The following is a 26461-nucleotide window of genomic DNA, read 5'->3' as shown; positions in this document are numbered from 1 at the left end:
TTGACGATCCAGCCGCGCAGGTTGCGATCTCCCAGCCTCCGTCAGCGATGCTGCGCGTCGTTTCTCCTGCTCCGTGCGTCGATTCTTCGGTCGCGTTTCCTGCGAGCGTCGTTTCTCAGCCGCGGAGCTGGCGGCGCGTCGTTTTTCAGCCGCCGATCGGATTCGCGTCGATCTTTTCCCCGCACGGCGCTCTGTGCGTGGATTTTCTTGTCTTTAGGCTGCCAGCTTCTCCTTTCAGGGTCCCAGGAACTGGATGGGCACCACAGGGCAGAGTAGGAGTCTCTCCAGAGACTCCAGGTGATGGCAGAGAGAAGTCTTTGCTGTCCCTGAGACTTCAAACAACAGGAGGCAAGCTCTAGATCAAGCCCTTGGAGATTTCTTCTCAAGATGGAAGGCACACAAAGTCCAGTCTTTGCCCTCTTACTCTGGCAGAAGCAGCACTGCAGGAAAGCTCCACAAAGCACAGTCACAGGCAGGGCAGCACTTCCTCCTCAGCTAACAGCTCTTCTCCAGGCAGAGGTTCCTCTTGATTCCAGAAGTGTTTCTGAAGTCTGTAGATTTGGGTGCCCTTCTTATACCCATTTTAGTCTTTGAAGTCACCTTTCTTCAAAGGGGACTAACACCTACTTGTGAAATCCTGCCTTGCCCAGGCAAGGCCTCAGACACACACCAGGGGGTTGGAGCCGGCATTGTTAGAGGCAGGCACAGTCCTTTCAGATGAGAGTGACCACTCCACCCCTCCCTCCTAGCAGAGATGGCTAATCAGGAAATGCAGGTTACACCCCAGCTCCCTTTGTGTCACTGTCTGGTGTGAGGTGAAAAACAACCCAACTGTCAAACTGACCCAGACAGGGAATCCACAAACAAGGCAGAGTCACAGAATGGTTTAAGCAAGAAAATGCTCACTTTCTAAAAGTGGCATTTTCAAACGCACAATCTTAAAATCAACTTTACTAAAAGATGTATTTTTAAATTGTGAGTTCAGGGACCCCAAACTCCACATGTCCATCTACTCTCTAGGGGAATCTACGCTTTAATCATATTTAAAGGTAGCCCCCATATTATCCTATGAGAGAGACAGTCCTTGCAACAGTGAAAAACGAATTTAGCAGTATTTCACTGTCAGGCCATATAAACCACATTACTATATGTCCTACCTTATCCATACACTGCACCCTGCCCTTGGGGCTACTAGGGCCTACCTTAGGGGTGCCTTACATGTAAGAAAAGGGAAGGTTTAGGCCTGGCAAGTGGGTACACTTGCCAAGTCGAATTTACAGTGTAAAAATACACACACAGACACTGCAGTGGCAGGTCTGAGACATGATTACAGAGCTACTTATGTGGGTGGCACAACCAGTGCTGCAGGCCCACTAGTAGCATTTGATTTACAGGCCCTGGGCACCTCTAGTGCACTTTACTAGGGACTTAACAGTAAAACAAATATGCCAATCATGGAGAACCAATTACGTACACATTTTAAACAGGAGCACTTGCACTTTAGCACTGGTTAGCAGTGGTAAAGTGCCCAGAGTAACAAACACAATAAAATCAGAGTCCAGCACACATCAACAACCTGGGGAACAGAGGCAAAAAGTTAAGGGAGACCACGCCAAGGATGAAAAGTCTAACAACACCCATGCACAAGAAGTCACACGCAGAAACACACATCCCCACAGGTCCCCCAGCCAAAGTCACCGGAGATGAAGTGCCAGCAACCTCCAGCCCCCCCCCCAGAAGAGGCCCACAGTGATGACAGCAGCTCAGGATGCCTGGATCTGAATGACCAACCAGGCCCATCAGGGATCTCCGGACAGTCGGTTACCCAGGCACAGTCCGATACCACCACAGAGCCTCCCCCCTCAGGAAACATCACCACAGTACTCACCCAGCGGGCCCATATCTCTGTCCCCAGGATACGTCAGTCAGCAGTGTGTCCACCCCTACAGGCATCCCAGGGAACCCCACAAGTACAGGACAGTCAGGGACCTGGGGTCAGTGGCAGTGGGCACACGGTTCAGGGGACGGAGGCACAGGACAACAGGGAAGCTGGGAGGAATGCTGTGCGAGAGGGGGAGGACAGGCCCAGGGAACTGGCTCACCAAGATCCTGGGAGCATACCACCATTCCCAGGAGACGATGGGGCAGATACTGGACAAGTTGCAGGAGAACCAGTGGCTGCAGGAGGGACAGTACCTGGGGATCAGGGAGGACTTGAAGTCCATTAACACCACCCTAGTCTCCATTGCAGGGGTGCTGGCAGACATGGCCAAGACTATGAGGGAGACAGTGGCACACCACCGGGCCCCACCATAAGCCAAACCGATAAACAGCCCTCCACCTCCGCTGCCGCTAGTGGGCAGGAAGCCCCACCACAGGACCAACAGGCCACCAGCACCACTCCCCCTGCAGAAGGAGAACCACCACACAAACGGTCCCTGCGAACCAGGCAGAAGCCAGAGAACATTGCCAAGACCCTTGCCAGGAAATAAGACTCTCCTGATTGTCACGCTTCTGTCCCACTCTGTCATCCTGTCGACCTTGAACTGCCATTACTCCACTTCCTATGCCCCATTGGACAATGCACCTGTGATACCAAGAGACTGGTCTCTACCCTTGACTTTCCTCACCATCAACCCGGCCCATTGCACATCCCCCTCTACTTATATCACTTAAATAAACACCCTTGCAACAAATACAAATCTAGAGTATGTCTAATGATTGAAATATGTATCGGTTCAACATTATCAAGGCATTGAAAGTCATATGTACAGTTAAATATACTTTGGAATGACCTTTGGTGGGCAGCAGTACACATAGCAGGAGCCAGAGTGGGACATAGAGATCTGAAAATAGAGATGCCAAAGACTACAGTAAGTGGCCATAGACATAGGGAAATCAGGCTGCCATGTACAATGTCCAACAGAAAACTGAAAAGTTAAGTGAAGTTACAGTGTTTTACCTGTGTGTCACTGGAAGTACTGCTGTATTATATTACTTCTGTTGTCAACATCTTCTTCCTCTGCCTCCTCTTTCTCACTGTCCACAGGCTCCACCGCTTCCACAAGACCATTTTCACGCTCATCTTCCTGCAGAAAAGGCACCTGGTGTCTCAAGGACAGGTTGTGCAACATGCTACATGCAACGATGATCTGGCACACCTTCGTGGGTGAGTAGTACAGGGATTCACCTGTCAGATGGAGGCACCTGAACCTGGTCTTCAGGAGGCTGAATGTCCATTCAATAATCCTCCTTGTATGCTCATGTGCCTCATTGTAACGTTCCTCTACCTTTATCCTGGCATTCTTCACTGGGGTCAGTAGCCATGAGAGGTTGGGGTAACCAGAGTCACCTGCAAATATTGAGGGATACCTGTTAGACACACACTAACCCTTAGGGACAACCCCTTACCCAGAATCTACTTATACTGTGTGGGGACCTTGGGCTCACCTATTAGCCACACCCGGTGCCTCTGGAGTTGGCCCATCACATATGGAATGCTGCTATTCCTCAAGATAAAGGCATCATGAACAGAGCCAGGATATTTGGCATTCGCATGGGAGATGTACTGGTCCACCAAACACACCATCTGCACATTCATAGAGTAATAGCTTTTTCTATTCCTGTAACCTTGTCCATTTCTCTAGGGGGGACAACTGCCAAAAGTGTACCATCAATGGAAGCAATAATGTTGGGGATATGTCACAGGGCATAAAAGCCAGCTTTCACTGTGGCCATATCATCCACCTGGGGGAATACGATGTAGCTGCACATGTGTTTCAGCAGGCCTGACAGCACTCTGATCAACACATTGGAGAACATTGGCTGAGACATCCCTGATGCCATGGCCACTGTTGTTTAGAAGGATCCACTGGCCAGGAAATGGAGCACTTACAGGATCTGCACTAGAGGGGGGATACCTGTTGGCTTGCGGATAGCTGACATCAGGTCTGGATCCAATTGGGCACATAGTTCTTGGATTGTGGCCCGATCAAGTCTGTAGATTAGGATAATGTGTCTGTCCTCCATTGTCACATGGTTCACCAGGGGTCTGTACACTGGAAGATGTTGCCATCTCATATTCAGCCTCAGTGGTTGAAGCCTATGGAAGAAAACAGTGAGCAGAGGGTCATATTCACACATCTATTGCACTAATGATGATTTTTTGCCTTTACAGAGCCAGTATGTGAATCCGACAGTCAGTTGCTGTGCCAGTGTTTTCTGTGACGCAGTTAGGTGCCGTGCCTTCTGCCCCCCTGAAATGGCGGCTGCCTGACCTGTGAGGAGGGACAAGCAGAAAATGAGGTAATTCCGCTGGCATTGTGCGCCGTCGCGGTAGGCGGTCAAAGACCGCCGTGCAGCTTCGTATGGTTATCATTGGGCCCTATGGGTTCCAGGAACCAATGTCGATGTACGCCGGTGGCGACGGTACTCACCACCGCAGATGTTACCACCATTTTCTATCTGTTCACTCACTTGCTACCTGACTTTCAACAGGAGAGGACCTACACTGCAAGTGCTGCTGTGACTGATGTGTCTGAAGAAAGGGCCCCTGCCTTCACTGCGGAGGAGTTGGAGAAACTGGTGGATGGGGTCCTACCCTAGTACACGTTACTCTACGGTCCTCCTGACAAACAGGTGAGTACATTGTGAGCATGATGCGTGGGCCATGAATGTATCAAGTGCATTGTTTGTAAGCCACATGTAGGGGAGGCTGAGGCATCCTGGGCAGAGTGCCGCATGTATGGTGGTCAATGTATGTGCGTAAGGGGATGGGACGGTTATGGTGGGCCATGAGGAAGACAGTCTGGAGCACATGACTAATCCTTTTTCTCCTGTTTTTTCCCTGCAGGTCAGCACCCACCAGAAAAAGGGTATTTGTCATGCCATCACCAAGGAGGTGCGGCCCCTGGGGGTCTTTGACAGGTGGAGCACCCACTGCCGCAAAAAGCATGAGGACCTGCGCCGCTGGGCAAAGGAGACAGCGGAGGCCCAGCTGGGGCTGGCCTCCCAACGAGGAAGGGGTGCCCGTCGCACCATGACACCCCTGATGTTCTGTACCCTGGCAGTGGCCTATCCGGATTTGGATGGGCGTTTGAAGGCATAACAGCAGCCACAAGGGGGTGAGTACAGATTCTGAATCATGACTTTGCAAGCGTTAAGAGTTACCTGGGTGGGGGTTGTGGGCTATGGGTGCCCCTTGGCCAGGGCAAAGATGGCAGGGTAGGTCCCTTGTTGGGGAGGCTCTGAAGCACTCCAACCCCAATAGTGTTAGTGGGCATCTACTAATGGGCAGGGTCCTGTGGGTTTTTGGTGTGCAGCTAATGGAAGTAAGCATTGTACCCCATGAGCTAGTGACTATCTTACTATCTGGTAGTGTATGGCCTAGTGCATAGGGCTGCTCCCTGTGTGTTGTGTATGCCACCGGTAGTGGTGTTGCTGGCATTGACCAAGTGTATCCTCTGTCTCTCTCCCCCCTTTTTGTTTTGTCACCCGTTTTGTTTTGTCACCCTGTCCTTGTGTGCATTATCATCATCTGGTGAAGGAGCAGAGGTACCGGCGACGGAGGGAGCTGCATCCCACATGGGCCTGGAGGCCCATCCACCAAGGGTGAGGGCACGAGTGGGATGGAGGCCAAGGGGAGCACCACGACAGGGACAGGAGGGAACACCACAGACAGCGACTCCTCCTCCGATGGAAGCTCCCTGGTGGTAGCGGACACCTCTGTGCCCACCCCAACAACAGGTACAGCCCCCACCCCCACAACCAGCACCACCCTCCCAGCAGCCCCTCAGTATGTTTCCCGTGCCCACTCACCCAGGCAGGAGGGCATCTTCTTCACCCCAGGCACCTCAGGCCCTGCCCCAGTCAGCCCTGCTGCCCTTAGTGAGAAGGCTATTGACCTCCTGAGATCCCCTACTGTTGGGCAGTCAACCATACTGAATGCCACCCAGGGTGTTGAGAGGCATTTGCAACAAACAAATGCATACCTGGAGTGCATTCACTTTGGCGTGGCGGCCCAACAGAGAGCATTTCAGGCTCTGGCCTCAGCACTGATGGCAGCCCTCTCCCCTCCAACTTCCTCTACCCAGACCCAATCCCCTAAACCACAGCCTATCCCAAGCATACCTTCAGACCAGCATTCACCCAAATCAACACACAGAAGTGGCTCAGGCAAACACAAGTACCACACTTCATCTCACAGGCGCGCACAGAAGCACCATCCCCATGCAGACACACCAACATCCACTGCCTCCACTGTGTCCCCCTCCTCCTCATCGTCCACCTCCCTCCCAGTAGCGTCTCCACTCACACCTGCATGCACTACATCCCCAGGCCAGCACCTCAGCCTCCAAGTTGACGTCCACTGTGGTATCTGCAACTCACAGAGGCAACCCCTGCAAAGGACAAAACCATTCTGCCACCTGCCAAGGTGAAGAGGGGGACAGCATGCAGCAAGGTTAAGGAGCACGAACCACCCAGCAAGGCCTCCTCAAAAACACCAGCTGCCAGACCCAAGGTAACACCACAATCTGCCAAGGTGAGGAAGGGGCAGAAAATACCAGGCAAGGCACTTCAGCCGTCGGAGGCTGCAGGTGAAGCCCTGGTGGCTACCAGCACAACCTCCAGCAAAGCCACCTGAACCGTGGCCAGCACTGCCAGAAGCCCAGCGGCTAGCACCGCCACCTGCACTGCTGCTAGCACCACTACTGTCAGCAGCCCTAGTGGGCAGCCACCCGAGGCTGCAGTGGAAGGGCTGGAGCCTCCCTCCATCACTGGCAGCACCGGCATCTGCACCACGGGCAGCACCGCCACCTGCACTGCCGCTAGAACCGCCGCAGGCCCCGACGCAAGCACTGCCCCCTGCACCACTGACAGTAGGACCACTACCAGCAGCAGCAGCCCCAGTGGGCAGCCGTCCGAGGCTGCAGGAGAAGGGCTGGAGCCTCCCACCACCACTGGCAGCACCCCCACCAGCACCGGCACTACCACCAGTTTGAAGCCTTAGCCGCCGCAGGATGGAGTCTAGCCCTGCTTCCATGGACTATTATGCACCCTGTTCCCTGCAAATCTCGTGCCTCAGACACCCAGGTGAGAGACTGTGACCATGCACCATCCAGGATGATGCACACTGGGCACAAATCCCCCTCCAGAACCAGTGGAAGAAGGCATCCACTCACCCTATCCTTGACAGGATGAAGCACACTAGGCACAAAGCCCCCTCCAGAGCCAGTTGAGATATGCATCCACTCACCCCCTCCTTGGCAGGATGAAGCACACTGGGCACAAAACCCCCTCCAGAACCAGTGGAAGAAGGCATCCGCTCACCCTATCCTTGGCAGGATGAAACACACTGGGCACAAAGCCCCCTCCAGATCCAGTCAAGATATGCATCCATTCACCCTATCCTTGGCAGGATGAAGCACACTGGGCACAAGGCCCACTCCAGGACCAGGGGAAGAAGGCATCCAGTCACCCTATCCTTGGCAGGATGAAGCACACAGGGCAGAAAGCACCCTCCAGAACCAGTGGGGATATGCATCTACTCACCCCCTCCTTGGCAGGATGAACCATACTGGGCAAAAAAGCCCCCTCCAGAACAAGTGGAAGAAGGCATCCACTCACCCTATCCTTGGCAGGATGAAGCACACTGGGCACCAAGCTCCCTCCAGAACCAGTGGAAGAAGGCATCCACTCACCCTATCCTTGGCAGGATGAAACACACTGGGCACAAAGCCCCCTCCAGAACCAGTTGAGATATGCATCCATTCACCCTATCCTTGGCAGGATGAAGCACACTGGGCAGAAGACCCACTCCAGGACCAGTGGAAGAAGGCATCCACTCACCCTGTCCTTGGCAGGATGAAGCACACTGGGCACAAAGCCCCCTCCAGAACCAGTGGAAGAAGGCATCCACTCACCCTATCCTTGGCAGGATGAAGCAAACTGGGCAAAAAGCCTCCATCCAGAACCAGTAGAGATATGCATCCACTCACCCTATCCTTGGCAGGATGAAGCACACTGGGCACAAGGCCCACTCCAGGACCAGTGGAAGAAGCCATCCACTTGGGAAACTGTGGCCTTGCACTCCCCAGGAGCAAGCAGTGGGCACACCACCCACCTGAGATACTTTTGAGACTGTGGCTTTGCACTCCCAGGACCAAGCAGTGGGCAAACCACCCACTTGAGAGACTTGTGAGACTGTGGCTTTGCACTCCCCAGGACCAAGCAGTGGGCAAACCACCCACCAGAGAGGCTGTGGCCTTGCACTCCCCAGGAGCAAGCAGTGGGCAAACCACCCATTTGAGAAACTTGTGAGACTGTGGCTTTGCACTCCCCAGGACCAAGTAGTGAGCAAACCACCCACTTAAGAGACTTGTGAGACTGTGGCTTTGCACTCCCCAGGACCAAGCAGTGGGTAAACCACCCACTAGAGAGACGGTGGCCTTGCACTCCCCAGGAGCAAGCAGTGAGCAAACCACCCACTTGAAAGACTTGTGAGACTGTGGGTTTGCACTACCTAGTACCAAGCAGTGGGTAAACCACCCACTAGAGAGACTGTGGCTTTGCACTGCCCAGAACCAAGCAGTGGGCAAACCACCCACTTGAGAGACTTGTAAGACTGTGGCTTTGCGCTCCCAAGACCAAGCAGTGGGCATGGAGCCACCACAAGGAGCAGTGGTGAAATTCCATCTTCCGGCTGTGGGGCCCCCCCTTCCCCATCCCCCTGAGGTGCCTGTGTGTTTTGGACCTGATGCCCCTGCAGTGTTCTCTCCGTATTGAGGCAGGAGTCAAGTGTGGGCTTGGCCCATGATTTTTGGCCCAGTGGCCCACGGTCATTTTGAATGGACAATGTACCGTTTTTATGTACATATTGTATATTTTTGTAAATACTGTTTTTCTGTTTATTACGTATATCTTTCTATTTCTCAAATATCATTGTTTAACTCAATTCCTTTTGTCCTTGCGTTCTTCCAGGGAGTTACGGGGTATACATGTAATGTTGATGCATGTGTTTGTGTGTATGGTGTTGTAGGTGGGGGTGTTGTGTGTTGCGTGTGTGTGTGTCACTCTCTTTTTCCTCCCCTATCCACTGTGCACTAGGTGCAGTACTCACCGTGGTCGCCACCGCCTTTCGTACTCCTGGTAGATGAGGAGGTAGACCATCATGGGCAGGACCTGCTGCTTGGCCTCCATGGCGTCCTGGTTCTTCGTTGAGTGTCGAGAGGTGAGTGGTTTCCCTTCCAAGTCCTGTTTCTGCTGTGCTTTTCGTACCGCCCCGAAAAAGCTGGAGGACTGGTGGGTTGAGATGGGGTGGGCAGTACATTGTCTTCCACCTGGCTGTTGGTGGTTACCTCTGTGGTGTTGCTACAGCTATGCTGGTCGGACTGTTAAAGTGTCTGGCTGCGTTGGCGGTTTCCCCGTGGTCGTGATCCCATTTTTTTTTTACAGCCGGCCTGTTGGCGGTATTACGGCTGCTTTAACACGGACGGGTTGTAATGAGGGCCTCTGTCTTGTATAGCTTTCTTTCTGGTGTTTCTGATGAGTTGGTGGTATGCGGTGGTGGCGGCTCTGAAGTTGCTGTTGGCTTCTGGGGATTTGGTGTTTCCCCAGATTTTCTTGAGGTGGCGACAGATGCGTCTCGATTCTCGCAGTTCGGGCTGAATCAGCTGGCTCTCTTTCCATGGGTGATTTTGTTCTTTTTGAGGGGGGCTATGGTGTTGGCGCAGTTGGTGATCCATTTGTGGAAGGTGTGTGCTGTGGTGTTTGGGTCCTCGATGTGTGCGATGATGGGGGTGGCGATGGCGGCGGTGAGCTGATCGTCGGTTATTCTTGTCTAGTTTCTATGCGATGGTTGGAGTTGGGGTCTGGTGGTGGTGGGTGTCTTGAAGGTGAAGTGGATGCATTGGTGATCTGTACATGTGAGTTCCGTGGTGTGGCTGAAGGTAGCGGAGGTTCCTGCTTTTAAGAACTGTATTTCAGTTTATTCTTTAAAACTTCATATCTCACGTTGTACTTATAGGATTGTTGCTGTTTTGTTCTTGTTTTTTTCATTAAATTAAGCACTTGCCAAGGTGTGGTATCTTTCTATGCAGTGTTTTCACTGATTTACAGCTTGATGTGTTGCACAAATACTTAACATACTGTATTGTCTCGTAAGTTAAGCCTGGCTGCTATGTGCCAAGCTACCACAGGATGAGCACAAGTTAATTTAGAGTGTGTTTGTGTCTCTGAGTAGGATTGTGATTTCTTATGTTTTTTTCTATTGTCATTTGAAGATTTTTCATAAACTAATGTTAGAATCCATGATAAAATTTAAAATGAAAGGAATTGTTGAATGTAATTGTGCAAGGAGTCACTGAAAGTAGTTTTAATTAATAATAATGCTCAGCAGTCGCTTTTGTTTTACATTCCTATTTGTACTTATGAGATATTGATTGTTCTGAGGCTGGAGTGGTTTTAGGGAATTATTTGAATTTCTCTAATGATTTGCACTCTAGAACTTGACAGCAGTTACGTATGTAAATATGAACGAGATGGTCCTAATATAACAACCTCAGAGGCAACGTTATGTTTCAGTTGAATGAAGATAAAACATTTGGGCCTTATTTAAGGAAAGTGGTGTTGCACCCAGTGCAGCTCCACTTTCCTTGCACCCCCCTAATGCCACCATGTGTGCACCATATCTAAGATAAGGTGCACCATGGCAGTAGTTAGGGAAACTAGCATTAACATTTTTTACACTAGTTCAAAGCTTTACAGGACCAGCATAAAAAATGTTGATGATAATCCTGCAAAGCCCATTGAGGCCCATTGAAGGCAATGTTGTGCTTCCTTTTAACGCCTGGTCTGAGCGGGCGTTAAAATTGCCAAAAAAATGACACAAAGAAATCTCTTAGATTTCTTTGTATCATTTTCTTCGGCCACCATTAAGGGGGAACGCCCCCTTTGCATACATTATGCCTGGCACAGGAATAATGTAGCACAAAGTTTTACAAAGTGGCACAATGCATGCATTGCATCACTTTGTAAATTTGGCTCTGTGATTTGGCCTCATTGGGACACATTAGCATTAAACAAATGATGCTAATGTGGTGTAAGGAGGTGCTAGGGGCTCTTACATCAACCCCTTAGATTATAGCAGTCAAAGTCAGTGCTAGTACTTTAATGGGTGAATAATCTGACCAGCCTAGAGGGACGGACTGAATGACAGATTATTGATTTCTTATACATATTTATGTCCCTTGGTCATATTTTGAGCCTGGCATGCCAGGGCAGTTACAAGGATTTAATTCTGATGGTTTTCTCTAGACCAGACCCTTCACCCTGCCAACAATAGCGAGTTCAAGTAATGATTTACTGTGACCAGGCACAATAGATTATGGGTCATTTCAGTAATCTAGGATAACAGAATAAATCAAATGTTCAGCAGTTTATTTTTCAAATCATCGAATATAATAAAATATTTTGTGAACATGATCACACATTTGTACCTAGTTTTTAAAAACGTCCTAGATTGTAAATTACCTTTCCACAGTGCCTGATAAATTTCTTGCTATTAAATTCAGTGCAGCCAGGAAATTTAAAGTTGAAGACTTTTTTTGCAAACAGGGCCCTCATTTACAAGCAGCCTGCGCCACTTGTGCATCACTTTTTTTTACACATCGGCGGCCCAGGCTGCAGTGCCATATGTACAAGGCCACACAAAGCTGCTTTACATGGCTTGTAGATATGACCCCCTTTCACGCATTACACTGTGTGAAAGAGAAGTTCCATGGGTGCTGCTGTGGGTGTTCCTAACCAACACCCCTGGAATCTGATACATTCCTAGATTAACAAGGTTTTGTAAACATGGGACTGAGTCAGCTTTCTACACCTCCACAGGGGTGGAGTAATGGTGGTGCAACAGGGAAAAATAACATTATTTCTCTATGTTTCTTCCTCTTCCCATGTGTGCTAAGTTTACAAATAGGAGGGATATTTGAAGTAGTTTGCGCTTAGGCCCTCCTAACTTTTTGTCCACATAAGCTACTCACACCAAATATGCGTCTTTTTTTCCAACGTCCTACAAATACTAAAGGTACCCAGAGTTTTTGGGTTCCTTTGGAGGAGGCTAAGAAATAAGCCAAAATACAGCTAAAATTTTTTTTTTTTTTTTTTAAATAGGAAAAAAGTGCTGCATTTGTTTTTTGTCTCTGAAAATGGCATCAGCAAAGGGATTGTGGTGCTAAAATCACTATCTTACCAGCTTTCAGAAACAGCCAGATTTGAATCAGAAGACCACATTTTTCAACACAATTTTGGCATTTTACTAGGACATTCCCCATTTTTACTATTTTTTGTGCTTTCAATCTCCTTTCAGTTAGTGACAGAAATAGGTGTGAAACCAGTGCTGGGTTTGAGACAGCTAAACAGTTCTGAAAAGTAGACGAAATTCTGAATTTTTGCAATGGGTCATTTTTGTGAATCTTTCAAGGCTTTTCTACAAAAAGCAACATAAAATTGAGGTGAAAAAAAGAGCCATTTCTGTCCACATTTTCTTCTATAACGTTTTACAGCTATGGCAGATTTTTGAAAGAAATATACTGTTACGTCTGCTGGGCTCTTCGGGTTGCGGGGATATATATTAGGCTTGTAGGTTCATCAAGAACCCTAAATACCCAGAGCCAATAAATGAGCTGCACCTTGCAATTGTTTTTTGTTCTATACCGGGTATACAGTTATTCATTTGGTAAAATATAAAGAGTGAAAAATAGGTATCAAGGAAATCTTTGTATTTCCAAAATGGGCATAGGATAAGGTGTTGAGAAGCAGTGGTTGTTTGCACATCTCTAAATTCTGGGGTCCCCATACTAGCATGTGAATTACAGGGCATTTCTTAAATAGATTTCTTTCTCACACATTTGGAAGGAAGAATGTAGAGAAAGGCAAGGGGCAATAACACTTGTTCTTCTATTCTGTGTTACCCAAAGTCTCCCATTAAAAATGGTACCTCACTTGTGTGAGTAGGCCTAGTGCCCGCGACAGGAAATGCCCCAAAACGCAACATGGACACATCCCATTTTTACATTGAAAACTGAAATGTTTTTTGGAAGGTGCCTAGCTGTGGATTTTGGCCTCTAGCTCAGCCGGAACCTAGGGAAACCTAGCAAACTTATACTAGGGAAATTCAGAATGGGGTGACTTGTGGGGCTCTCACTAAATTCTGTGTCGCAGAATCCTTTGCAAACCTCAAAATTTAGCAAAAAAACACTTTTTCATGGTACAAATTTCTCCCACCCAATATTCCCCTTGGTCTGCCAATAAAAAATGATACCTTACTTGTGTGGGTGGCCCAGGTGCCTGCAACAGGAAAGCTCCAAAAAGGTGTAAAAACTGGGTGGTACTAAATTTGTGCCAGCGTGGTGCTCCTACAAAGAAAAGTGAGGAAAATGTCATTTTTAAAGTACATTTTGAGGTTTGCAGAAGAGTCTGGGTAACAAAATGTTGGGGGATCCATACGAGCATCTTCTCCCTTCACTCCACCGGGTGTCTAGTTTTAAAAAATGTCTGGGTTTGGTAGGTTTCCCTAGATGACCCCCGCATCTGGGACCAAAAATGCAGGTGCCCCCCCTGCAAAAACAGGTAGTTCTGTAATAGATCATTTTAATGTGTCCACGTCGTTCTGTGATGTTCCAGACATTCAAATTGTGGAAAGAAATGCCCATACATTTTGCTAAAATTACCCCTCACTCACCAACCTAGTTGGCAGCATGTTTCATCATCAAGGTCCCACCTGAGACACATTTCATGTCACGGGTGTGATTCGATGCCTCATCACAGCAGAGCGGATTTTTTCATTTTTCATTTTACCCCACATACTGGTTGGATTTGGCACGAGGGTGAGTGATGGCTCGATAGATCAAATTGTATTAACAAGAGATTTCATAAAAATGAAATGCACTGTTAATAACTGAAAGGCCAAAAAACTGAACCAGTGACACAGCTTGTGAGCTGTAAATCCATGACAATGCACCAACCGCTTTACAGTCCATTCACACATCTTTTAAACATGACATGCACAAGACTATTCACGTCGCCAGCTGCGGGCCCAGCAGATTACAACACTCCCATCAACAGACAGTGCTATTCAAGGGCCCATCACTTTCATACGCCCACACGCCTGACACAGCAATTACACCAGCTGATGGAGTCTGTGGACTGGCATTTGGCTAGCAAGTATAAAACAAGTTACAACAGGCAGTTTACACTCACAGTAGTTCCCAATAATTCTTTTGAGTGGGATAACTTCTGAAACGGCCGGCCATACCCAGGCTTAGATGGACAATCGGGGCAGTACATACGAGTCTCCCTCATGATACCTCTTCAGGCACAGACTCTACATTTCTTAGCAGAAAAGTCTTTTGTGGGAGCGGGAGGAATGTGATCAGGATCTTTCAATCTAGCCACATCCTCCACCACTGCTTCTCTAGGAACTCTTGCCTGTTCGACCAAAACAAGGCTCTGTATCACAGACTCCTGAAATTTAACAAATTTCATCCATGACTTTTCTAAATGGAGCAAATGTATAGGCATCTTTTTATACCAAACGTAAGATTTATGAACAGCATTGTAAGGTTCCAACCTCTGATCTACTCTATCAGCACCACTCATGTGCTTATTGTAGTCCAAAATGCATGCAGGTTTATGCACTTCAGCAACCTGACCTCAAACAGTCACAGGGGAAGAACACTCAACATGGATGGTAGTTAGCATGTAGATAGCCCTCTGGTCTGCAAATTTTACAGCTAGCAGCTCTTCATTACGCAAGGAACTGCACTGTCCCCTCCCTTGGACAGCCTTTATGGTTAGAGCGGATTGTGCCACATAAAACAGTGTCCACTCTGAACAATTCCCTGACCAATTGCACTCCAGTGTATAAGTTATCTAGATACAAATGGTTTCCTTTGTTAAACAGTTGTCTACCAAGTTCCCACACAATTTTCTCACTAACTCCAAAAGTGGGCAGACAACAAGGGGAGTCAATACTCGAATCCCTACCAGTGTAGAAAATTCTAAACATATCCTGTACTACTTTCAGACAGCAAATACATCTTAATTCCATACCGTGCCCTCTTGCTAGGCATGTACTGTCTGAAAACCAAATGGCCCTTGAACAGGACCAAAGACTTGTTCACAGATATTTCTTTCCCTGGAAGATAGACCTCTGAAAACTGATCTACAAAGTGATCAAGGACAGGCCTAATCTTAAAAAGATGGTCAGAATCAGGGTATTCTTGTGGCAAGGCTAAAGCACAGTCAACAAAATGGAGCATCCAAGGAAGAAGCAAATACCGATTATGAGTCATGGTTGCAGGAAATATAGCTGTTGCCATCAAGAGACTAGTAGACCAATAAGAAGACAGTGACGGCTTCCTTATCAACCCCATCAAAAAAGTTATACCCAATAACTTTTTTAGCTCTTCCAGATTTGTAGGAATTTACTGGGTAGCTCTGCACTGTGGTCTAAGTCTGACACTGTTGTCCCTCAAGTACTGCTCAGCATACAAATTAGTCTGCTCAACATTCTCTACCAAAAATACATCGTCCATAAACAACTGAAAGAAATTGATAGGCAAAAAGTTTTCTGTATTGACTCTACACCCCGGGAGACCAGTTAAGGCAGTCAACTCTGGCTGCTCCATGTTTGGGGCAACTCAGAGTTCAGGTCTTCCAATGGGAAGCATTTAAGCCCCAGGATGCTGCACTATTGGCACATGAGTGTCCTCCTCTAAAACAGGTCCTTCATCTGCACTGAGAGTGGCTTCTTCATCAGAAGATTCTTCTCAGACAGAAAATTCACTGCCAGAATATCACACTTCCTACTATGCCTCAGATGCTGAGTGAGTCTCATATTGATGGTCAGAAGAACATGACTCAAAAGCATACCAACAACCTGCTGAGCGATCACCCTGCAGCTAGCCATGATCCTTTCAAAGAAAAATGCGCCAACAACAACCATCACTGTCCAGAATAAGTAATAAACAAAGTGTAGCTTTATCACAAACAGCTATGTACTCAAAAACTATACCACTCACGCACATGAAAAAGCTATACTCACAAACAACTACCCTGCACAGACACAATAATCACCAAAGATATCCCACTAAAAAGAAAAGAGAAGAAAATTGGACATAAGACAACACAAATATCATTGTGCACAAAGCAAAGAACAATTTCAAACACAACCCTTCATTTGGTACATCAGTCACAAAAATGTCATTCATGCATGGCAACAATACTCATTTGAGGTAAATTGTTTTTTCTTACCTAAAACATGCAACTATGCAAACTGCAGGTCAACTACTGCCAAAACTTCAAGGAGTCACAATAAAGGAAGAAAACGCTTTGAATAGAACAAAAAGGAGTAATAAACTATTATAATCACAAATGCAAATAGACAAACACCCCTCCACCAAACATTTAGAAATTTTCCCTAGTGTCTAGTGGTTTCTGTCCCCTCAGAGGCAGGTGGGCCTAAAAAAAATAGACTGATATGCCCCCAAAGGAGGGGCATAAATGGCTAACAGTTATGTGCCCCCTTTTGGGGGGGCGACCCTTTCCCAAGGGTCTGCCCCCACACAAAAAAACATAAACAAAAACTATCCGTTGCACCTTAGTGGATTCTGCCCCCTACAGGTAGATGGGCCTAAAAAAGATAAGCTGACTTGCCCCCAAGGGGGGCAGACATTGACAACAGTTGTGTGCCCCCTTCGGGGGATGACCCTTGCCCAAGGGGCTGTCCCCCACACACACAAAAAAAAAAATCCCTGGTGCCTCAGTGGCTTCTGTGACCCTCAGAAAAACATCGGCCGATCTGCCCCCAAGGGAGGGCAGAAATGTCCATCGGTAATGTGTCCTCCTTGCGTGGTTGATACTTGCCTAAGGGGCCATCCCCACACAAAACACACACACACGATCCCTGGTGCCTAAGTGGTTTCTGCCTCCCTTGGGGGCAGATGGGCCACAAAAAAAGAGGCCGATCTGCCCCACTGGGGGAAGACATGGCAAATAGTGCTGTGCTCCCTTTGGGGGGGGTGACCCTTGCCCAAGGGGCCACTCCTCCACACACAAAAAACAAAAGTAAACAATCCCTGGCCCCTTAGTGGTTTCTGAACCCCTTGGGTGCAAATTGGCCTAAATACAATAGGCTGAATTGTCACGAAGGTGGGCAGAAATGGCATAGAACATGTTGGCCTCCTAATGGGAGCTACCCTTGCCCAAGGGGCTGCTCCCCCCCAAATTAAATTAACCAAAAACAAATCCCTGGTGTCTCGTGGGCATGCCTACTGCAATTGGGCAGCAGGAACGCTGAAATAGACATCGAGGGAAATGAAAGGCCTTTCCTTTCCCCAGATGCCTCTTTAGAGAAAATACCCAACACCTGGAGGAGAAATTTACCTTGTTACTCCTTGATGTGCTGGAAGCAAATGGCTTCCAGCGCGTCCGACTGCCTCTAATGATAGCAGCATACAGTGTGCACTGACATCATTAGATGTCTGGGGGGGTCAGGGGTGGTAGAGGAAGCGATTCCGCTTCCATCCCTGCCCAGGGGAGGGGGGTGAGAGGCCCACAGCTGGAGAGCTAGCTTCGCCGCCGTGGGCGAGGTGCAAGAAGTAATGGACACGTCTTCAGCACAGCAGCACTGTAGCCAAGGACGTAACCGTTATGTCCAGGGCCCACAAGGGGTGAATCCACTACCAGGGACTCCCCACCTCTTTATCTCACTCTTACAGGTTCCTGGTTTTTTCCTTTATGACGTTTTTTACATCTGTCTCTTCCTGCGCCTTTCCAATCTGTGAGTTTTCCTTCTCTTGAGTTCAGTAAATATTTAATTGGGACAATTAAGTGCTGGCCTCCAAAAGTAAGTGCTGGTGGACTCCACCTGCAACTGCTGGCTCAACCTTAGCGATACCAATGTGAACCTCAATTGTTCCCGTGGATTGTGTCAAAAATGTCCTGCTACAAATTTAGTCAGAAGTGGGATTTTAATCAAATTCTGCAATCCCTAGTAGTTAATATTTATTTTTCTGGATATTTTGGAAAGTGATGCTTTTGCACTATGTTGCTCATTCGAAGATGGTTTTCTGTCACCATCTCAAGGTGTAGAAATGAGCCTTCCTCCATTTACATATTTTTCCATATTAAAAGATTGTAATACATGCCATTCTAACATCATTACTGTATTACCTCTGGGCAGTTACAAAGAGATTCAGAGATCCTCTTTTACTCGCTTAGTGGGAAGCTCTTAAGACCTAGAGTGCTTATATGTATTTAAAGATTAATATTGGAAGTGTCCCGGTAGGCTTTCTTGAAAATGTCTCTTCTCTGATGTATGATGTTGGCTTTCCTACTGGGATTTTTGATTAAAAAATATTACAAATTTGGTTTATTCAAAAGCCCCTGGCAACTTTCTTTGTAGTCTGTTCTTCACATTAATGTTATACTAATTCGTCCTGAAATCAATGTTTCTTGGAAAACACTGCGCTCTGCTTTTGGCTTGCTACACTTTGAGATTTTTAATATTGTGAGGAAAGTTTACTGCCGCTAAGTCTGTGGTATATAGTGTAGACCCAGGTGTCATAATGTTATACGACCAAGTGAATGTGCATTAGGGTCTACAGCAGCATTGAATTCAGATCTGTTATAATTAGTCCATCCACAATATGTAACATAGTGATGAGGTGTTTAAAAAGCTGTACAATGCCATTTCAGTGCTTACGTTGCTTGAGCCATCATTCAATGGAGAATGTAGTAATGCCAAAGTAATTTAGGTAGGAGAAAGTAAAAGGAAAAACAATAAGAGAAGTCCATAAATGCTGTTGAATTAAAACAGATAACACATTTCTACCATACCTAGCCCTATTTTAATTGGTAAGCAAATGCAGGAATTACATTATCTATTTATAAAAATGTACAGGCGTGAATGAGTGTATATCTTTGAAAAAAAATGTGCCTCTCATCTTTTTGTCATTGTGTAAAAAGAAGAGAGATACAGCCAGATATTACTGCCTCCTTATGTACCAATACTCACAAGCAAGTTTAGCTTGGCTGCGGAATTCAAAGGGTTGGGTTGTTGCTAGTTATGTTCTAGTCAGACAAAATAGTTGTAAGGAAAGTCCTCTCCTAACATGTGTGGCATGCTTCATTTGATGATCATGTTGGGATGGTCTCACCTACTTCATATGACAACGCTTGATTTTTTGTGAAGGGTATCAGTTGTTGCAAGTACTATAAGACCGTTGGTTAGTGTCATTCATCAACCATCAATAATCTATAGCCCTACATCTCTCATATCAGTGGATTTCGAGATGAATCAATGGCACAGAGACAAAAAAGACAAACAAGAAACAATAAAATAAGATGGAAATATACCCTCTTGTATCTAGTATCAGGATGTAGCCTATAAGAGAACATGAACATACACACATTATCAAATGAAATAATACATTGACATGCACATGTACCAGGACCAAAATTGACTTTCAAAAGTATTGGTGTCAGACAGCACTCTGTGATCAGTACTGCATTCAATTGATGAAGTAGGAGATGGGCACACTGTTGTGAATAATCAGCAGACTTACCCACTGTGTTAGGAGTGCCGAACACAGGGGCAAAGGGAGAACATTTCCCCGTAGTCAAACACTGCACTTTAAAGGTCCATCAGTGTAACACAAGTTAGATCTATAATGTTACAACTGATGTTCAGATCTTTAAAGATATAGGGGGTATTACAACTCTGGAGGAGGTGGTAATCCGTCCCAAAAGTGACGGTAAAGTCACGGATATACCACCAGCCATATTATGAGTTCCATAGGATATAATGGACTCGTAATACGGCTGGTGGTATATCCGTCACTTTACCGTCACTTTTGGGACGGATTACCACCTCCTCCAAAGTTGTAATAACCCCCATAGACTTTTGATGATGACTATAGCGTCTATTATTGACATCCCCTCAAGTCTATGTCGCGTTGATCCATTGGCCTATGGTGCAAAGTTGATTATTCAGTTTGAAGTAATAGTTAGGATTTCTTGGCGCTGCAGCACTCTCCATGTCCTCAGTGGTATTTCGATAGAAGGAGAAGCTTCATATGTAACACAAGCAAGGAAAGTAGCATTGCTTCCGCTTACCAAATCATCCTGACACCTATGCAGACATGAAACTTGAAACATCAAATGATAGAGGCGCGTCACTTAATTTAGGTACATGGTAACTGTGGAGACATTTATCTTTTCAACTGCAGAGGATGTAGATGACGTCCACCACACTACCTTCATTTTGTGCTAGACGTCAATGGCTCATCCTCCACACCTGAAAAGAAAATGCATCAGGTGAAAACACCAGAAACATTTTCTTTTCAGAAATCAAACTCTGGGTGTGGGTTGATTTTTCCCCACCTGTGCACAGCTTGATCTTTTTTTATTGTTTTGCAAATATCACACCAAAGCAAAAGAAGAAAGCAAAAGTCAGGTGCACTAATGGCATGGTCTGCTTTCACATTTGATTGATACCAGGGAACATAAATCTCCCTCCCCCGGGCACTGATCAACATGTGAGTGGCATCAGTGGGAAGGGGACAATGTGAATTGTAGCCTGTTCAGGACAAAATAAAAAATTATTATAAGCTGCAGCTTATCTGTTGACTGTAGATTTTGTATGTTTTTCAACATTGTACAACCCTACATAGGCTTGGGACCAGAACTGTCTGATGGACATACTAGTTTATTGGTTTTGTAAATCCATCATCAAGACAAGAAATTACATTGTAAAATGGTGTCACCAATTGCTATTTTTTAATTCAGTATCATTTTTTTCATCTCCATGATTAGATTCTTAAGGAAAACCTTCCGGATCTACACAAGTGCCCCCTCTGTGTGAATACAAAAAGCTGAATGCTCAAAATGAGGAAAACACAACTACCATTTAGAAAAATGAAAATCTATGGAAAACAATATTTTAATATAATTCTGCTTGTACCTGCAAACTAGGAAGATGGTAATCCCAGCAAACCATCTGTTAATGTCATTGTTAGAAAACAAATGCAACCTTGCACAGCTCTGTTTCCCATTTTCTCCTAAAACTTTCAAGATTTGCTACATTTTGGCTATTTTCTTGATTTCCTCTAGGTTAATCCACAAGCCTTGGATACCTATAGTATTCCCAGGACATCTGAAAAAGGATGGCAATTGGAAGTGTTTCCTTTTTATGGAAAAAAAGTATGAAGTCCTAAGCATGGATTGCTCTGAACATCAAAAAGGGCTCCACACTTGCGGAGGAAACACCCCAACAGCTATGGAGTTAAATACATGGAGACACCTTCTGCCTCTCAAACAATGATGTGAGACATGTTGTTTAATTTCAGTGGGATTTGTGGAAGCAAGAGAATAATCATGAACAGTTGGGAAACTTCAATTAAATCAATACTGATTCGTCCTCAATGAACTCATTCATTTTAACATTCTGATGACCATTGTTATTGAGGGGTGAAATGGCAATCATTTCTATTGACATTTGTGTGCATTAAGATATGGACAATTGTATCAGTTCAATTAAATCTTAGTCAGTAACCACCGCCATAGAATGTGTTCAAGAAGTTACATTTTTGGATGCTAATCCTGTGTGTGGGCAGGAACAAGAGTGAAAGGGGAGAAGCAGTGGTTACTTTTCTCACAACTGTTCTGTGTGACTAGAACATACTAGTAACAATCACAACCTTTGAACTCTGCAACACAGCCATACGGGTTTGTATATATTATTTCTGTTTTTATGTCATTTCTTATGATACTTTTGTCCAATACCTTATTTACATTTGTACCTTTGCAAAATAAATTAATTTTGTTTATGCATATTTGCATTTAAACCCCAGAGTAATCTCAACATCCCTATTAGTGTTTATATAACCTTTAGTGCCTGGTTCTTTTTGTAGGCTCGATTCCCAATCTGCATTTTCTAGTACAAGAAGTAGTACTATAGTAGTAATACTCACATACTACAAAATTCAATTCAATAACTTATGTGTGGAGCCCTCCTCTGATGTCATTCCTTTCTTTTCTGTGAGAAGATCTTCATCTTGTGTGCAGACACCCAGGTGTACATTTTGGTATTAGATGTGGTAGGGACCAGGGTGAACCGTTGGAAAATGGGGAAAAAAGGGAACATGGAGAATATTTACACCTAAATGAGTGTGGTGTAGAGAGTGGTAAGGAGCAGATTCAAAAGGGATATGCAAATGCAAACACCAGTTCACAAAAGAATAGGCCCATTGCTTTTCACAAACTGCACTTGTAATGTTACTAGAACCAAAAAGATAACTAAACAGCAGTAAATGTAAAACAGCTCAGCTTTGGCGTAAGTCTAGCACTACACACGGCTACACATTGTACCTCCATTATAGAAAATAATGCTGCTTACCACCACAAACAGAAAATTAAATACAAGAACAGAACGTCAGCCATTTTGTGGTCATTTGGAGGCATCCTCTCACCATAATACACTCCTTCATCGTGCTGCTCCTTTTTAACCAAACCCACAAAATAGCTTCTTGAACAGAAGAAAAGGCCTGGTGCTTCAAAAATCAGGGACTTCAACTATTTTGTGTAGAAGCTCTCCAAAATTACCCTCAGTTTTATATGGGACCTGTGACCCAGCTGAGCATAGTAGTATGGGCCAAAAGTCTGAAAGACATCGGCCAGTACTTTAGTAAGTGCTGCAAGTTCTCAGGATATTCTTGGTTGACCCCTAAGCCATATTTGCAGCACTGCAGGATGACACCACTGCACAGGAGTGTCCTTTGAACAGCTCAAACAACAGCCAGCTGGAAGTGTTCGTAAAGCATATAGTAGTAAAAGTAATATGTGTATATTATAGAAAGACTCGATGAGTTGTGAAAGTACTATCCAGTCATGTCATCAGTTTAACATTTTTTTGTAATGTTTCCATGGTGTCTTTAACATGCGCTATCTTATAGGCATGGAGGGTGGGGCTGAGAGGTCAAATTTAATACTCCGAGTTTATTGTGAGAATAGTTTATGAAACGACAAGTTCCCCAATATTCCACAAGGCTTATTTAATAACCATATTTTTGGCAAGTGTTGTGGAAATATATCAATTCCCCATGTATGTTTAAGACTGCTTGAAAAGAAGTAAGTTTGGATTGCAGAAAGTGCTGTCCTGAGGGTGAAGCTCAGGGCAAAAAAACTAGGAATACTGCTAGCTTGTTTAAGGTATGTATATAACTATCAGTTTCTTGTATGTGAAACTAATCATCTAACATTGGTACAATGAAAATGTATTTTTTAGCTTCATCTTACTCATACAGATGACATATCTAACAACAGTTGTATGGTTCACTTATGTTACATGTCAGTTTTTGCAATATCCATATATATATATATATATATATATATATATATATATATATCAGACATTGTGTAGCTTTAATATGCTTTTTGTCAAGAATCAAAAATGTTTAAATATGGTTTCACTTACTCATGATCAGGGTAATTATTAGACTTGGCCCTCTCTGCAGAGTCACCCCAAAACGGATTGCCTTCATCCTTCCTATTTTTGCTGAATTTCTTTTTGTTGGCCTTAGTACTCTGTGCACTGCTAACCAGACTAGTGCTAAAGTGCTTGTGATCCCTATCTAAAATATAGTAACGTAGGTTTAAACCTGACTACCACATTTATTGTATGTATAAGTCTCTAATTAAGTGGTATACCATATACCCAGTGCCAGTAAATTAAATGCTACTAGTGTGTCTGCAACACTTATTGTTTCACCCACTTAAGTAGCCCCTTAAAGGTTGTCCCAGGACTTTCACTGCAACCTGAATTCAGTTCTAAACTGCCAGTTCGACTGGGCAATATAACCCCCTTGCCAAACCTTCAACTCCCATTTTGTTGTATATGAGCTACCTCTAAGGTAGGCCCTATGTAGCCCATATGGCAGAGTGCATTGTAGTTAAAAGCTTGGATATTTACCTCTAAGTTTTACATGTCCTAGAGGTGAAAACCTCCTAAATTTGTTTTTCACTATTAGGAAATCTACCTCCCCCATAGGATAACATTGGATTGTCTAATTACATTTAATAGGTGTTAACGCTTGATTAGGACAGGGAAACATTTCAGATGTGTTTTTCTGAGAAATAGTAATTTAAAATCCCCTTTATGGCAAAGTCAGATTTTAATGTAACAATTTTGTAAACACTACTTTTACTTTTACCTTCCCCAACTATTGGGTGCCAGCAACCTGTTCGTGGATTACATGATTGGTTGTAGCTGGCAGCTGGACTTTGTGTTTTCCTCCCAGACTGGGACACAATAGAGGGATTAAGTGTGCCTGGATGGGTCATTAACTGGCAGAATGGGGTGGGGGGCAGAGCTGGGTACAAATCCACTTGTAACTGAATAGGCTGTGCTTTGCTGTCATACAAAGGACTTGTCATCCTTGTATAGTCTATGAAGACAGACAGAAGTCAGGTCAGAGAAAGCAGGAAATGCCAAGAACTTAAAAGTGAATTCTCTAGAAACGTCTCCTACTTCAATGAAGGCACCAAGTATAATAGGACCCTCAGTCCCACTCTTCAGTTCACTTCTTTGACCTGCGGAAGGACTATCAGAGGACTGCCTGTTGCTGTGGCGCTGGGTACTCCACATGAATGCTTTACTTCACCTGGAAGGACTGCTTTGCTACCTGGAAGTTGCCTTGAACCCTCATGGAGAAGCTAGCCCTGCTGCTTAAGCCATGTTCCATTTCTTGAAACCAGGACTAACAGAGTGATTCTAAGGGCTAGTTGGCTGGACTCCCGATCAGAGTCTGTGAGAGAGAAAACTCTTCAACCATCTTAAACCAACATCTAGAACCAACCTGAGTGAGTCTCAAACCACCAAGTGGTTCCCCTCTAGTCCTTGACCCTTGGTGGTGGTGGTGGCAAAGGTGCCCAAGTAGCTGAAATGCGAGACTTAAGAAGGAGAGGAGACCGGGACCAACTTGACCACCTAACTGCCCAAGGTGCCTCACCGGCCACCCTGACTTTGTGGAAGCTCCCCCTACATTCTTTTCTGCAACAGCAAATCTTGTTCAGTGTCCTTCGCCACAGAATTATCTGGCCTCTAAGACGTCATGTCAACTCTAGCCTCCAGTCTCACCCCCACTGGCGATTTTTAATTCCAAAAAGTAACTAAAGGACTGGTAATGAGTTGCTGGATATATTCTGACCCGTGAGTAAATCCCAATTTACGCACGGGTCAGGATTAGTGAAAAGGTATTTTAAAGCACCTAATAATTAACAGATATGTTAAATACCTCAAGCTTCATTGAATGTCAGCAGGTCAGACCTGCCAAAATTTAACAGGGAAAATGTGTATGATACTTACCATACCATACTGATTTTGATGTGTTAAACATCAAAATATGCATGTTATTCGTAATAACTTGTAATAGGTGCTATTTATCGGACCCAATAAATAGCATACTCTGTTGTATCATTATTTATGAGTTGCATTAAATAGCACCTATACTTGTAATCAGGCCCTAAGACCAAACGTAGAAATCTTCACTGTGACTTAGGCTAGCGGCTCCCCGACAATGAGGCCTCATCCTTGAACACCACTGGCTGCCTCCCCCTCATGACCTTTACCTTTTCTGAACACTTTTCTGTGCACAGAGTTTTCATCAATTATGTAATTTCATATATTGTAGTGATGTTTTCAAAGACGTCATAGAACATACCATAAGTGATTTAATATGGGAGGTAATTAGCATTGCATAACAAGAGTGTGCTTTTTCTTTTTTAAATTCTGTAGGACCATGGTAAAAAAAAAATTACAACTACTTTTGGTACCTGTGGGGTCCCTATCAGACACCCCCTCCAGGCCTACATGAGCAGGGTATCCCTGTCCTCTTTAACGTTTTTTAAACATTTCCAGAACAGAAGGCTTTGAGTCCTAAAATGTTTGGAGGTACATCTGTAGGACAACTTGGCGGACCCTCCATGGCATCAACTATACAGTGTTTTTCAGCCTTAAGCCCATATTTACAAGAAAATGACGCAGCATGGCACTGTAAGCCCGCTGGTTGCGGCGTACTGCACCATTAGGAAAGTGCAGGGATGCATTGTATGTACAACAGTGCAAACAAATCCCTGTACTTTCCTCTGTGCTGGAGCACAATTGGATGCCTAGTGCCAACGCAGGCACCCTTGCACCTGGGTGCAAAGGTGCCTGTGTTGTGGAGATTATTTTTTATGTGCAGGAACAGACACCTTCCTGCACATGAAAAATTTGTGACTTCTTTTCCTCCTTCTATGTGTGCTGCAGAATGTACCACACATGAAAAGAGCAAAAAAGCAAGGAGAAATAAAGATATTTTACCTTATTGTGCCACTTTTATGCTACTGCTGGAGTGTGGTAGGA

The sequence above is a fragment of the Pleurodeles waltl genome, chromosome 2_1, assembly GCF_031143425.1.
Source record: "Pleurodeles waltl isolate 20211129_DDA chromosome 2_1, aPleWal1.hap1.20221129, whole genome shotgun sequence".
NCBI lineage: Eukaryota > Metazoa > Chordata > Amphibia > Caudata > Salamandridae > Pleurodeles > Pleurodeles waltl.
This window is presented reverse-complemented; position numbering follows the sequence as displayed.